At 51.8% G+C, this 14942-nt stretch overlaps 1 non-coding gene and 4 pseudogenes across 1 annotated transcript; all 5 read right to left on the bottom strand.

Moving 5' to 3' along the window:
- Positions 1 to 1761: 1761 nt before the first annotated feature.
- LOC141269826 (5S ribosomal RNA) lies at positions 1762 to 1881 on the bottom strand (annotated as a pseudogene).
- A 621-nt stretch (positions 1882 to 2502) lies between these two features.
- LOC141268137 (5S ribosomal RNA) lies at positions 2503 to 2621 on the bottom strand (annotated as a pseudogene).
- Positions 2622 to 3562: 941 nt separating this feature from the next.
- Positions 3563 to 3681, bottom strand: LOC141269604 (5S ribosomal RNA; annotated as a pseudogene).
- Positions 3682 to 4302: 621 nt separating this feature from the next.
- LOC141268618 (5S ribosomal RNA) lies at positions 4303 to 4421 on the bottom strand (annotated as a pseudogene).
- A 932-nt stretch (positions 4422 to 5353) lies between these two features.
- LOC141267117 (5S ribosomal RNA) lies at positions 5354 to 5473 on the bottom strand. Its single transcript, XR_012321131.1, has one exon. It is a non-coding gene; the product is annotated as a 5S ribosomal RNA (ribosomal RNA).
- Positions 5474 to 14942: the final 9469 nt, after the last annotated feature.

Raw genomic sequence — 14942 nt, 5'->3', positions numbered from 1 at the left:
TTATACATATTAAATGAATATTAGTCACGGCTTACCATAACATGAATTCACATCATTATATAGCAATAATCCGATATTGATACTATTATTACTATTATTATTATTATGGAAATTTAATGATATTGCCAAGGAAGAAGGAAAGAAAAAATGATTGATGAATGTATCTTCTTTTGAGAAATTTCAGTTAAAGTCCTTTTATTCTCAAAAAAGGGGGAAATGTTAAATGGTTAATTATGGAAATTCATTTGGAATGTTAATTGATAATCATTTTTCTGAGTTCTATGCCTCAGCCATCGTGTCTAGTTGACATGCGCTATTTGTGTGTGTATTTTTGATTCACTACCATATGTAGAACAGGTGTCCATACGACTGGCTATAAAAGCACATGGTACAGAAAGGGGGGGCTCTCTTGCTCTGCCTACCTCACAAGACACAGAATCTTCATGCTGAGAAGCAAATGACATGTAGGACTGGACACATGCTGGACAAAGACATGATTTACCAGCCAGGATCCAAGGAAAGATGGGTGAATCTCAACAATTAAGCTAATGATGGACAAATGGACAATTACTTTCTAACTAATTATTGTATGTACCTGCTGCAATCTGATTCTTTTTAATGGACAATCCAAGAATAAATAGATACATTTTTTTATAAGAATATCGTAATATTGATACTTTGAGAAGTCCTCAGTAGATAAAAATAATACAGGAAGAGTATTATTTTACAGTCTCCCATCCAAGTACTAACCAGGCCCAACCCTGCTTAGCATCCAAGATCAGATGAGATCGGGCGTGTTCAGGGTGGTGTGGCCGTAGGCATAGACAAGCCTCTCACTTACTGCTTTTCTACTTTGACGTCTGGCTGCCGGCTGCCCTTTCCAGTGCTCAGCAAGACCAGGTCTTTTTGTGCTTTCCCTTCTCTTCAATTTTTTTGCTGGCTTCCTTAAAAGGTCTTGTAGACACAACGCCGCACTCAGAGCCGCTGAGCTCACTGATCGGCTGCAGCACTGTCGACGGAACGTCAGCTTCACGGCCAATGCCACAGGCCGGGAGCAGAGGCGAGACTCACCGGTAGACCCGGGTAGGGTGAGTAGAGCGCGGTTAGTTGCTTTCTAATAGCCTGCAGCCAGGGATTAACTTTTAATGAAAGGGAACAATCCCTTTGACTGTCTGCAGCGCGCCACACCTAGGAAGCGCACTCTCACACACAAGCCAGCATGCACACGTGCTCGCACGTGACAACACCCCCTATCTGCCCCTACAACCTCTCCGTCACCATGCGTCAGACTCTCCTGCCTGTTTTATGATTTCAGGGCCCTAGCAGGAATCACCCCCCCCTCCCCAATTCCTTCCGTACCTTCCTTGCCTTCCTTGCACTGAGGTTAGCTCTTTGTCAGCCGTCTGGCTTGGTTACACAAGCTTCTTTGCAGAGAAACATGTTACTTCTGCTGGCCCTCGCTAGGCGGCCGGCATCCAAAACCTTCCCTGGGCACCTGCTGAAAGCCTGGCCCCTTCACGGCCCCGGGTGCTTTTAACGCCATCATTTCCACACGGCGAGCTGCGGAGTCAATAAGCACTCCTAGCCGTGGCAAGGAGCTCGGTGTCAAGCCTGCGTGAAGGCGGCAGGGTAGTGTACTTAGCTGCCAACTGGCTCAAAGGCCTTGGGGCTTCCATCATCTAAGTTACTTAAGGTCGGTGTCCGTCAAGACGCCGTTCCATGCTAGCCGAGCTGGGCAGTAGGGCAAAACGTCATCAAAATGGTCTACAGCACCCGGTGTTCCTAGGAGGTCTCGCATCCAAGTACTGTCCAAGCCCAGCCCTGCTTTTCTTCCGAGATCAGACGAGATCGAGCGTATCCAAGGTGGTATGGTGAGTAGACGCTGCGCAATCCATCGCCCAGCCAGCCTTTCTCAGGATCGCTTGATGGCGAGCAATCTGGCCGTGACGGGGCGGGCTCCGAAGGGTCCATGCAAAGTCTGTGCCGTCCCTACAGGTGTGGTTTGTTTAGCAGTGATTCACCCGCCGCATCAGGTGTCTTCAAAAATGTCTCGGCGCAGGGTCTCCTGCAGGCTAAACCCTTCATCGCGGTAATGTGACAGAAAGAGCAAGCTGAACCCGTAACTTGGGGGCGGAGCGAGACGTCCAGGGGTGAATGAAGGAAGAGGGTGAGATGGTTGCCAGTGACTTTGAGCTGCTCTTCAGGGGGGAGGGTCGTGTTGCCTGCAAAAGTCTTCTGCTTGGGGTTACCGGTTGTTGCCTCCAGCCACCCGGGAGACGCTGGTCCTGGTGAAAAGAAGCCTAGTATTAAAATTAAATAAGCAACAATGCTGGAGGCCCACGGTGATCAGAAGGATGCTGGTATTTTACAGAGATGAAATAGCGCAAGAGAGAAAGCAAATGAAAAAAAGAAAAGAGAATGAATGTGTGCACTTGTGGAAGGGAATGGAAAAAAGGCATAGAAGAGAGTGCCCCCTGCTGGTGGAAGGTAGGAAAAAGCAGAAGCCTACAACACCTGGTATACCCAGGCGGTCTCCCATCCAAGTATTAACCAGGCCCAACTTTGCTTAGCTTCCAAGATCAGACGAGATCGAGCGTGTTCAGGGTGGTGTGGCCGTAGGCAGAGACAAGCCTTTCACTTGCTGCTTTTCTACTTTGAAGTCTGGCTGCCGGCTGCCCTTTCCAGTGCTCAGCAAGACTAGGTCTTTTTGTGCTTTCCCTTCTCTTCAATTTTCTTGCTGGCTTCCTTAAAAGATCTTGTAGACACAATGCCCCACTCAGAGCCGCTAAGCTCACTGATCGGCTGCAGCGCTGTCGACGGAACATCAGCTTCGCGGCCAATGCCACAGGCCGGGAGCAGAGGCGAGACTCACCGGTAAACCCGGGTAGGGTGAGTAGAGCTCGGTTATTTGCTTTCTAATAGGCTGCAGCCGGGGATTAACTTTTAATGAAAGGGAACAATCCCTTTGACTGTCTGCAGCGCGCCACACCTAGGAAGCGCACTCTCACACACAAGCCAGCATGCACACGTGCTCGCACGTGACAACACCCCCTATCTGCCCCTACAACCTCTCCGTCACCATGCGTCAGACTCTCCTGCCTGTTTTATGATTTCAGGGCCCTAGCAGGAATCACCCCCCCCTCCCCAATTCCTTCCGCACCTTCCTTGCCTTCCTTCCACTGAGGTTAGCTCTTTGTCAGCTGTCTGGCTTGGTTACACAAGCTTCTTTACAGAGAAACATGTTACTTCTGCTGGCCCTCGCTAGGCGACAGGCATCCAAAACCTTCCCTGGGCACCTGCTGAAAGCCTGGCCCCTTCACAGCCCCGGGTGCTTTTAACGCCATCATTTCCAGACGACGAGCTGCGGAGTCAATAAGCACTCCTAGCCATGGCAAGGAGCTCGGTGTCAGACCTGCGTGAAGGCGGCGGGGTAGCGTACTTAGCTGCCAACTGGCTCAGAGGCCTTGGGGCTTCCATCATCTAAGTTACTTTGGGTCGGTGTCCGGCAAGGCGCCGTTCCATGCTAGCCGAGCTGGGCAGTAGGTAAAAACGTCATCAAAATGGTCTACAGCACCCGGTGTTCCCAGGAGGTCTCCCATCCAAGTACTGTCCAAGCCCAGCCTGCTTTGCTTCCGAGATCAGAGCAGATCGGGCGTATCCAAGGTGGTATGACCAGTAGAAGCTGCTTGTTCCATCGCCCGGCCAGCCTTTCTCAGGATCGCTTGGTGGCGAGCAATGTGGCCGTGACGGGTCAGGCTCCGAAGAGTCCATGCAAAGTCTGTGCCGTCCCTACAGGTGTGGTTTGTTTAGCAGTGATTCACCCGCCGCATCAGGTGTCTTCAAAAATGGCTCGGCGCAGCGTCTCCTGCAGGCTAAACCCTTCATCGTGGTAATGTGACAGAAAGAGCAAGCTGGACCTGTAACTTGGGGGCGGAGCGAGACGTCCAGGGGTGAATGAAGGAAGAGGGTGAGATGGTTGCCAGTGACTTTGAGCTGCTCTTCAGGGGGGAGGGTCGTGTTGCCTGCAAAGGTCTTCTGCTTGGGGCTACCGGTGGTTGCCTCCAGCCACGCGGGAGACGCTGGTCCTGGTGAAAAGGAGCCTAGTATTAAAAGTAAAGAAGCAACAATGCTGGAGGCCCACGGTGATCAGAAGGATGCTGGTATTTTGCAGAGATGAAATAGCGCAAGAGAGAAAGCAAATGAAAAAAAGAAAAGAGAATGAATGTGTGCACTTGTAAAAGGGAATGGAAAAAAGGCATAGAAGAGAGTGCCCCCTGCTGGTGGAAGGAAGGAAAAAGCAAAAGCCTACTGCACCTGGTATTCCCAGGTAGTCTCCCATCCAAGTACTAACCAGGCCTGACCTTGCTTAGCTTCTGAGATCAGATGAGATTGAGCATGTTCAGGGTGGTGTGGCAGTAGGCAGAGACAAACCTCACTCTTGCTGCTTTCCTACTTTGAAGTTTGGCTGCCGGCTGCCCTTTCCAGTGCTCAGCAAGACCAGGTCCTTTTGTGCTTTCCCTTCTCTTCAATTTTTTTGCTGGCTTCCTTAAAAGGTCTTGTAGACCGAAGGCCCCACTCATAGCCGCTGAGCTCACTGATCGGCTGCAGCGCTGTCGACGGAACGTCAGCTTCACGGCCAATGCCACAGGCCGGGAGCAGAGGCGAGACTCACCGGTAGACCCGGGTAGGGTGAGTAGAGTGCGGTTAGTTGCTTTCTAATAGCCTGCAGCCGGGGATTAACTTTTAATGAAAGGGAAATATCCCTTTGACTGTCTTCAGCGCGCCACACCTAGGAAGCGCACTCTCACACACAAGCCAGCATGCACACGTGCTCGCACGTGACAACACCCCCTATCTGCCCCTACAACCTCTCCGTCACCATGCGTCAGACTCTCCTGCCTGTTTTATGATTTCAGGGCCCTAGCAGGAATAACCCCCCCCCCTCCCCAATTCCTTCCGCACCTTCCTTGCCTTCCTTGCCCTGAGGTTAACTCTTTGTCAGCCGTCTGGCTTGGTTACACAAGCTTCTTTGCAGAAAAATATGTTACTTCTGCTGGCCCTCGCTAGGCAGCCAGCATCCAAAACCTTTCCTGGGCACCTGCTGAAAGCCTGGCCCCTTCACGGCCCCGGGTGCTTTTAACGCCATCATTTCCACACGGCGAGCTGCGGAGTCAATAAGCACTCCTAGCCGTGGCAAGGAGCTCGGTGTCAGGCGTGCGTGGTAGCGTACTTAGCTGACAACTGGCTCAGAGGCCTTGGGGCTTCCATCATCTAAGTTACTTAAGGTCGGTGTCCGGCAAGGCGCCATTCCATGCTAGCCGAGCTGGGCAGTAGGGCAAAACGTTATCAAAATGGTCTACAGCACCCGGTGTTCCCAGGAGGTCTCCCATCCAAGTACTGTCTGAGCCCAGCCCTGCTTTACTTCCGAGATCAGACGAGATCGGGCGTATCCAAGGTGGTATGGCCAGTAGACACTGCTTGATCCATCGCCCGGCCAGCCTTTCTCAGGATCGCTTGGTGGCGAGAAATCTGTCCGTGACGGGGCTGGCTCCGAAGGGTCCATGCAAAGTCTGTGCCGTCCCTACAGGTGTGGTTTGTTTAGCAGTGATTCACCCGTCGCATCAGGTGTCTTCAAAAATGTCTCGGCGCAGGGTCTCCTGCAGGCTAAACCCTTCATCGCGGTAATGTGACAGAAAGAGCAAGCTGGACCCGTAACTTGGGGGCGGAGCGAGAAGTCCAGGGGTGAATGAAGGAAGAGGGTGAGATGGTTGCCAGTGACTTTGAGCTGCTCTTCAGGGGGGAGGGTCGTGTTGCCTGCAAAAGTCTTCTGCTTGGGGTTACCGGTTGTTGCCTCCAGCCACCCGGGAGACGCTGGTCCTGGTGAAAAGGAGCCTAGTATTAAAAGTAAATAAGCAACAATGCTGGAGGCCCACGGTGATCAGAAGGATGCTGGTATTTTGCAGAGATGAAATAGCGCAAGAGAGAAAGCAAATGAAAAAAAGAAAAGAGAATGAATGTGTGCACTTGTGAAAGGGAATGGAAAAAAGGCATAGAAGAGAGTGCCCCCTGCTGGTGGAAGGAAGGAAAAAGCAAAAGCCTACAGCACCTGGCATTCCCAGGCGGTCTCTGTTAAATGGTTAATTATGGAAATTCATTTGGAATGTTAATCGATAATCATTTTTCTGAGTTCTATGCCTCAGCCATCGTGTCTAGTTGACATGCGCTATTTGTGTGTGTATTTTTGGTTCACCACCATATGTAGAACAGGTGTCCATACGACTGGCTATAAAAGCCCATGGTACAGAAAGGTGGGGCTCTCTTGCTCTGCCCACCCCACAAGACACAGAATCTTCATGCTGAGAAGCAGATGACATGTAGGCCTGGACACATGCTGGACAAAGACATGATTTATCAGCCAGGATCCAAGGAAAGATGGGTGAATCTCAACAATTAAGCTAATTATGGACAAATGGACAATTACTTTATAACTAATTATTGTATGTACCTGCTGCAATCTGATTCTTTTTAATTGACAATCCAAGAATAAATAGATACATTTTTTATAAGAATATCGTGATATTGATACTTTGAGAAGTCCTCAGTAGAAAAAAATAATACAGGAAGAGTATTATTTTACAATGGTGAGCCAGCCAGTCTTGTTTTTTTGTTTTTTTAAATTAAGTAAGTGAATTTCTTCCGTGAACAAGGGGCGAGTCCTGACGAGCTGAACAGCTGTTGTTCATGTGTCTGTAAATTCACTAGTTTGTCACGAGAAGCAGAAAGGACCTACAGACTGAGGAAAGACAGGAAGCAGAGGTACTAACAAGGAACAAAATCACACAGGAAAAGAATCAGACGAACTGAAGACAGGACGTGCTGATAAATAGAAGCCAAGGAATCTTAAGGTAAGCAAAATATGGATATAATTTCTTCTTTTGCTAAACAAAGTAATATTAATTGCAAAGTTAATGTAGGAGATGACATAGAAGTTTTGTGGCTCAGTTTATACAAAGAATGTGAATTGCAGAATTTATAGTTAACTTCTAAATTGGTAAATAGAGACAAACAGAAATTGAGAAATATTCTACATTTGGTAGATTTTTTTCATAGTCTTGTGTTAGAGATTTCTAAGCAGGAAAATAGTGTAGAAGTGTCAGACGGTGATACTGATTCTGACTGTAATGTGGAAAATGAACAAGAAGTAAGACACGTGTCTGTAACTGAAGGTGACCTTGGGTCTGACCAAGAGACGTGTAGCGCCGGCGTCCCTGCCCTCTGCTAGGCAGGGACGCTGTTCCCCTCACCTCTCTGCTCCGTGCCCGGCGTCCTCCTCCCGCTCTGCTGGCAGCGCGCGCTCCTTCCCGGCCACTGTGCTTAGGGCACGCGCGCTCTCCCTCCCTCTTAAAGGGGCCGTGCGCGCCGTCCTAAGGAGTCCCCGGCCGATGGCCGGAGGACTTCACCATATATAAGGCACCTCCTCCAAAATGGAGGTGCCCGAGCAATGTTGTTGCACTGTTCACTACTCTGCTTCAGCCCTCAGGTCCCGTTGTCAGTTACCTGCCAGTTACCTGCCAGATTCCTGCGTGATTATCTGCTACCTGCCTGCTAGTCTGAGGTCCGACGGTCTGCCTTACTACTCCTGTCAGTCTGTCTAAGGACCAGCCTGCCCGCTCACCTGGGAGCGCACATCAGCCTCCTGCCTGCTTGCCTGAGGTCCGACGGTCTGCCTTCCAACTCCTGTCAGTCTGTCTATGGACCAGCTTGCCCGCTCACCTGGGAGCACACACCAGCTACCTGCCTGTTAGTCTACCTGGAGGCTCCGCCGTCACGTGCTGTGACCACCTGACTGTCCAGTGACTCCTGCTCGCTCACCTGGGAGCGCTCATCTGCTGCCTGTCTGCTAGCCTACCTGGAGGCTCTGCCGTCACGTGCTGTGACCACCCGCCTGTCCAGAGACTTCTGCCCGCTCACCTGGGAGCGCTCATCTGCCGCCTGTCAGTTGGTCTTCCTGGAGGCTCCGCCGTCACATGCTGTGACCACCCGTTCATCCAGAGACTCTCGCCTGCTCACCTGGGAGCTCACGTCTATCATCAGCCGCCACAGGTCGTACCAACCCTTTACCTAGAGACTGCCCCGGTCACTTGCCGTGACCATCTGCCCGTTCATCCAGAGACTGCCCCGGTCACTTGCCGTGACCATCTGCCCGTTCATCCAGAGACTGCCCCGGTCACTTGCCGTGACCATCTGCCCGTTCATCCAGAGACTGCCCCGGTCACTTGCCGTGACCATCTGCCCGTTCATTCAGAGACTGCCCCGGTCACTTGCCGTGACCATCAGCCCGTTCATCCAGAGACTGCCCCGGTCACTTGCCGTGACCTCCAGCCCGTTCACTCAGAGACTGTCCCGGTCACCTGCTGTGACCTCCTGCCCGTCTTCCCTGGTCGCCACCCGCTCCCTTACAAGGACTGCCCCCTTGTATAGTAGCTCAGAGGTTCCGCCTCCCAGACCCGTTACAGTTTGCTCGGGCCATGGAACCCAGTGGCACCCAAGCTCCCTCGCTCTCGGACCTGTGTCATGAACTGTCCCGTCAAAGGTCCCAACAGGAGTCCATCCTGGGTCACCTGCGGAATGTCAATACTCGCCTGGACACTCTGACTGCTCCACCAGCAACCTCCGCCAGTGCCATGTCTCGCAATCCGGCAGCTCCACTGCCCACTAATACCATGGTATCCTACCCCGGACCCCGGCTTTCTGCACCTCCTCGCTTCGGAGGCGACTCCGCCCAGGCTCGGGGCTTCATAAATCAGTGCACCCTGCACTTTGAACTATTGTCCCACCAGTTTAACTCCGACCGGGCCAAAATTGAATTCATCATGTCCCATCTCACCGGGGAGGCCCTGGCCTGGCTAAATCCTCTATGGGAGAGAGGAGACCACCTGGTGTCCAACTTGCCTGCTTTTCTCACGGCTTTCCGGAAAGTCTTCGACGAACCCGGACGGAAGACCTCATCCGCATCATCACTGCTACGCCTCCGTCAGGGAAGTCTCACCGTGGGCCAATATGCCATACGGTTCCATACCCTTGCCTCGAAGCTGGCCTGGGATAATGATGCTCTGGTATCCGTCTTCTGGGAGGGTCTGTCCGGCCGTATTAAAGATGAACTTGCCGGTCGGGACATTCCTACCACTCTCGATGACCTAATAACTCTTGCCACCCGGATTGACCTACGTTTCCAGGAGCGTGCCAAAGAGGTCACCCGTGAGAGGAGGTTACCACGTCTAGCTCCTACTTTTCAGAAACCCGTCACTCCCTCCGTCTCTACCCAGGTACACTCTCCTGAGTCTATGCAGGTCGACCAGACCAAGATGGTCAAAACCCGTCAGGACTTACGCCGTGCCGAGGGGAGCTGCTTCTACTGTGGCAGTAAGGAGCACCGGATCCTTGCCTGCCCGGAGAGGTCGGGAAACGCCTGTGTCTAGGTTCGCTCAGAGAGGTCGACCTAGACAAGAATAAATCCTCTCCATCTCTGCTGCTGTCAGTCGCAATCGTCTGCGGGGAGAACCGTTATTTCGAACTAGCCCAACTTGACTCTGGAGCAGCCGGGAATCTTATTTCACAGTCCCTGGTAGAGAAATACCGCATCCCCACCAAACCTCTGGCTGTACCCTTGTCTGTTGCTGCCGTGGATGGGGGCCTCTTACCACGCCCCATCCAACTCATCACCGAATCCATTACTCTGCAGGTGGGAATGCTGCATTCTGAGAATATCTCCTTTCATGTTCTGCCTGGACTCTCTCACGCCCTCTTGCTAGGCCTACCTTGGCTCCAGAGACATGCACCCGTGCTTGACTGGCAGACCGGAGAAGTCCTTCGCTGGGGACAGGACTGCCATAAGACCTGTCTGGTTCCCGTCCATCCCGTCCGTCCTTCTCCTACCCCAGCTAATCTACCTGGACTTCCGATTCCTTATTGGTCTTATGCTGATGTCTTTAATAAAAAGGAAGCAGAGACACTACCTCCTCATAGACCATACGACTGCCCTATCGACCTGTTACCTGGTACTACTCCTTCCCATGGGCGTATTTATCCTTTATCCGCTGCTGAGACCCGGTCGATGTCCGAATATATTGAGGAGAATCTGGCCAGGGGATTCATCCGGAAATCTACCTCCCCGGCGGGAGCAGGCTTCTTTTTCGTCAAAAAGAAGGACGGCTCTCTCCGTCCCTGTATAGACTATAGAGGCCTTAACCAGATCATGGTGAAGAATAAGTACCCCCTTCCGCTCATTCCGGAGTTATTTGATCGTCTGAGGGGGGCTAAAATCTTCACCAAACTGGACCTCCGTGGGGCGTACAACCTGGTTCGTATCCGTCAGGGGGATGAATGGAAGACGGCATTCAACACCCGGGACGGCCACTATGAATATCTGGTAATGCCCTTTGGTCTCTGTAACGCTCCTGCTGTCTTTCAACAGTTGGTCAATGACATCTTCCGGGACCTTCTCTACTCCTGCGTAGTGGTGTACCTGGACGACATCTTGGTCTTCTCTCCGGATCTCCAGACTCACCGGAGGGACGTTCGTCAGGTCCTGCTCAGGCTCAGGCAGAATCACCTCTTCGCTAATTACGAGAAGTGCCTCTTTGAGCAGACCTCGCTTCCGTTTTTGGGCTACATTATTTCTCAGACCGGCCTACGAATGGATCCAGAGAAACTGTCTGCCATCGAGAAATGGCCTCGACCGGAGGGGTTGAAGGCCATTCAGCGATTCCTGGGCTTCGCCAACTACTACCGCCTCTTCATACCACACTTCTCTTCCCGGACTGCCCCAATTTCCGTGCTCACCCGTAAGGGTACTAATCCCAAAGAGTGGCCGCCCGAAGCAGAGGAGGCCTTTCTTTCCCTAAAACAGGCCTTCTCTTCCGCCCCGGTGCTGCATCGCCCGGACGGCAACAAGCAGTTCTTCCTGGAAGTTGACGCCTCCTCCTCTGGAGCCGGAGTGGTACTTACTCAAAAATCAACTTCCGGGAAAATGGTAACTTGTGGCTTCTTCTCCAAACTCTTCTCCTCTTCTGAGCGCAACTATTCCATAGGAGACCGAGAGTTATTGGCCATCAAACTGGCATTGGAGGAGTGGCGTTACCTACTCGAGGGGGCTCTTCACCCGGTAATAATTTACACTGACCACAAGAACTTGGCTTACCTCCAGCATGCCCAGAGACTTAACCCGCGCCAAGCCCGGTGGTCCTTGTTTTTTGCTCGCTTTGATTTTGTTCTTCATTTTCGCCCGGCTGACAAAAACGTCAAAACAGATGCCTTGTCCCGATCCTTTCTGGTGTCCGATCTCGAGGAAGAAAATAAACATATCATCGATCCCGCCAGAGTAATGCAGGTGGCTCCCGTGAGTCTAAATCGTCTCCCTCCCGGTAAGACGTTCGTATCAGTACCTGATCGGGAGAAGATCCTACACTGGGGTCACTCGTCTAAACTAGCTGGCCACGCCGGTCAGAAAAAGACCCTCCAGCTTATTGCCCGGCACTACTGGTGGCCTACCCTGCACAAGGACGTAATAGACTTTGTTTCTGCCTGTGTGTCCTGCGCCCGCAACAAAGTCCCGAGACACCTGCCAGCCGGTCGCCTTCTTCCGCTTCCTGTGCCTGCTGGCCCCTGGCAGCATATTGCTATGGACTTCATAACTGATCTCCCCGTCTCTGCCGGTTGTTCGGTCATTTGGGTGGTCGCTGACCGCTTTTCCAAGATGGCTCACTTTATTCCCCTGCCTGGTCTCCCGTCTGCACCCGAGCTGGCTAAAGACTTTATCCGCCACATCTTCCGTCTTCATGGCCTGCCCCTCCACATCGTGTCGGATCGTGGGGTACAGTTCACCTCACGTTTCTGGAGAGCCACTTGTAAACTGCTAGACGTCACCCTGGACTTCTCTTCCCCTTACCACCCACAGTCCAATGGTCAAGTGGAGCGGATCAATCAGAACCTGACCAGTTACCTCCGGCACTTCGTTAATGCCCATCATTCTGACTGGGTGGATCTCCTACCTTGGGCCGAGTTCTCCTATAACAATCACGAGAGCGAATCCTCCTCCAAATCCCCGTTTTTTGTAGTCTTCGGTCAGCATCCTCGGATTCCTTTTCCTGTCTCCACCTCTGTGGACAACCCGGCTGCGGAATCTCTCGTTAGCAAATTTTCCTCCATTTGGGAGAGTACCCGATCCGCACTCCTTCAGTCGTCCGAACGGATGAAAAGACACGCTGACAAAAAACGCCTGGATCCTCCACAATTTCGTCCTGGAGATAAAGTCTGGCTCTCATCTAAATATGTCCGACTCAAGATACCTTCTTACAAGTTAGGGCCTCGGTTCATCGGTCCTCTGGAGGTCATCAGTCAGATCAACCCAGTGGCCTATAAATTAAAACTCCCGGCCAACTTACGGATCCCTAACTCCTTCCATGTATCTCTCCTCAAACCTGTGGTACTTAACTCTTTTTCCAAGTCTACAGGTACGCCTCCTGCTCCGGTTTCTGCTGAGGACGAGTTTGAGGTAGAGAACATTCTTGCCACCAAAAGGGTAAGAGGAAAGACCTTTTTTCTAGTAGATTGGAGGGGGTTTGGTCCTGAGGAGAGAACGTGGGAGCCCCGGGAGAACATCCATGCCCCTCTTATCCTAGCTAAATTTCTGTCTGGCCTAAAAAAGGGGGGGCCTAAAGGGGGGGTACTGTAGCGCCGGCGTCCCTGCCCTCTGCTAGGCAGGGACGCTGTTCCCCTCACCTCTCTGCTCCGTGCCCGGCGTCCTCCTCCCGCTCTGCTGGCAGCGCGCGCTCCTTCCCGGCCACTGTGCTTAGGGCGCGCGCCCGCGCTCTCCCTCCCTCTTAAAGGGGCCGCGCGCGCCGTCCTAAGGAGTCCCCGGCCAATGGCCGGAGGACTTCACCATATATAAGGCACCTCCTCCAAAATGGAGGTGCCCGAGCAATGTTGTTGCACTGTTCACTACTCTGCTTCAGCCCTCAGGTCCCGTTGCCAGTTACCTGCCAGTTACCTGCCAGATTCCTGCCTGATTATGTGCTACCTGCCTGCTAGTCTGAGGTCCGACGGTCTGCCTTACTACTCCTGTCAGTCTGTCTAAGGACCAGCCTGCCCGCTCACCTGGGAGCGCACATCAGCCACCTGCCTGCTTGCCTGAGGTCCGACGGTCTGCCTTCCAACTCCTGTCAGTCTGTCTATGGACCAGCTTGCCCGCTCACCTGGGAGCACACACCAGCTACCTGCCTGCTAGTCTACCTGGAGGCTCCGCCGTCACGTGCTGTGACCACCTGCCTGTCCAGTGACTCCTGCTCGCTCACCTGGGAGCACTCATCTGCTGCCTGTCTGCTAGCCTACCTGGAGGCTCTGCCGTCACGTGCTGTGACCACCCGCCTGTCCAGAGACTTCTGCCCGCTCACCTGGGAGCGCTCATCTGCCGCCTGTCAGTTGGTCTTCCTGGAGGCTCCGCCGTCACATGCTGTGACCACCCGTTCATCCAGAGACTCTCGTCTGCTCACCTGGGAGCTCACGTCTATCATCAGCCGCCACAGGTCGTACCAACCCTTTACCTAGAGACTGCCCCGGTCACTTGCCGTGACCATCTGCCCGTTCATCCAGAGACTGCCCCGGTCACTTGCCGTGACCATCTGCCCGTTAATCCAGAGACTGCCCCGGTCACTTGCCGCGACCATCTGCCCGTTCATCCAGAGACTGCCCCGGTCACTTGCCGTGACCATCTGCCCGTTCATTCAGAGACTGCCCCGGTCACTTGCCGTGACCATCAGCCCGTTCATCCAGAGACTGCCCCGGTCACTTGCCGTGACCTCCAGCCTGTTCACTCAGAGACTGTCCCGGTCACCTGCTGTGACCTCCTGCCCGTCTTCCCTGGTCGCCACCCGCTCCCTTACAAGGACTGCCCCCTTGTATAGTAGCTCAGAGGTTCCGCCTCCCAGACCCGTTACAAGACGGACATACAGAAACCTGACATGGGAGGAGACATGACTGACATACGAGAAACCGACATACTAGGTGATGTGGGAGGAGACGTGAGTGACGTAGGAGGAACGGACGTACAAGAGCCACTAAAAATATCAGAGAATTCTGGAATTACCCAGGCTCAACTCCAAATTAAAATGAGGAAAAATTTGCTGAAATTATACAAAATCATGCCAAAATATGATGTCAAAATCCATGCCTGTAGAAATTCAGAGACATTTGAGAGCTTCTCTGATAAGTTTGATTTATCCAATGAGGAGAGGAATCAATTATTTAAAATATGGATTCCTGTGACATTGTCCAGACGTTTACATTTAATGCCCTGTGAAAATGACTCTCCTAATGGATGGGAAAATGATTCGGACAGATTAAGATATTTGATTTATTGTGTCACAAAGGATTTTCCCAACATAGAAGATCTGCACAAACTAAGGATTGGTAGGAAGGAATGTACATATACATTCATGTCCATATTTGAACGGTTGTACAAAGCTCTCATCAAAAATGGAAAAGTACAACATATGATAACAATTTTTGTACAAAAATTCAAATTTCTAAATTCAGTTTCCCAAGTTATGGCATCACAAAAAAATTCATTATTTGAATGTGCGCAGATGCTGGATTTTGTTAGAAAACATGAGAATCGTGAAAAGAAAATAAATCAAGCTAAATTTATAAAACCAGGAAAGGTAAAATCTTATCAAAAGCCAATATCAAACTCTCCTAGACTGAGTCATCCCCATAGTGAACTCTATCAAATACGCAGAAGATTTCATATATGTTATAAGCCATATCAGCCAGTGCAAAGTTCCATCTCTCCACAGAATGAGTTAATTCTCAGTCAGAACTGTGATTCTCTAAAAAGGAAAATGGCTGAAACTGATGGACAGAGACAGGTGAGACGACCAACTCAC

Source organism: Phyllobates terribilis, unplaced genomic scaffold (genome assembly GCF_046119375.1).
Source record: "Phyllobates terribilis strain yellow unplaced genomic scaffold, ASM4611937v1 Scaffold_4__5_contigs__length_816908805, whole genome shotgun sequence".
In the NCBI taxonomy this organism is placed as follows: Eukaryota; Metazoa; Chordata; class Amphibia; order Anura; family Dendrobatidae; genus Phyllobates; species Phyllobates terribilis.
The sequence above is the reverse complement of the archived record's forward strand: the minus strand, read 5'-3'. Positions and strand labels throughout refer to the sequence as shown.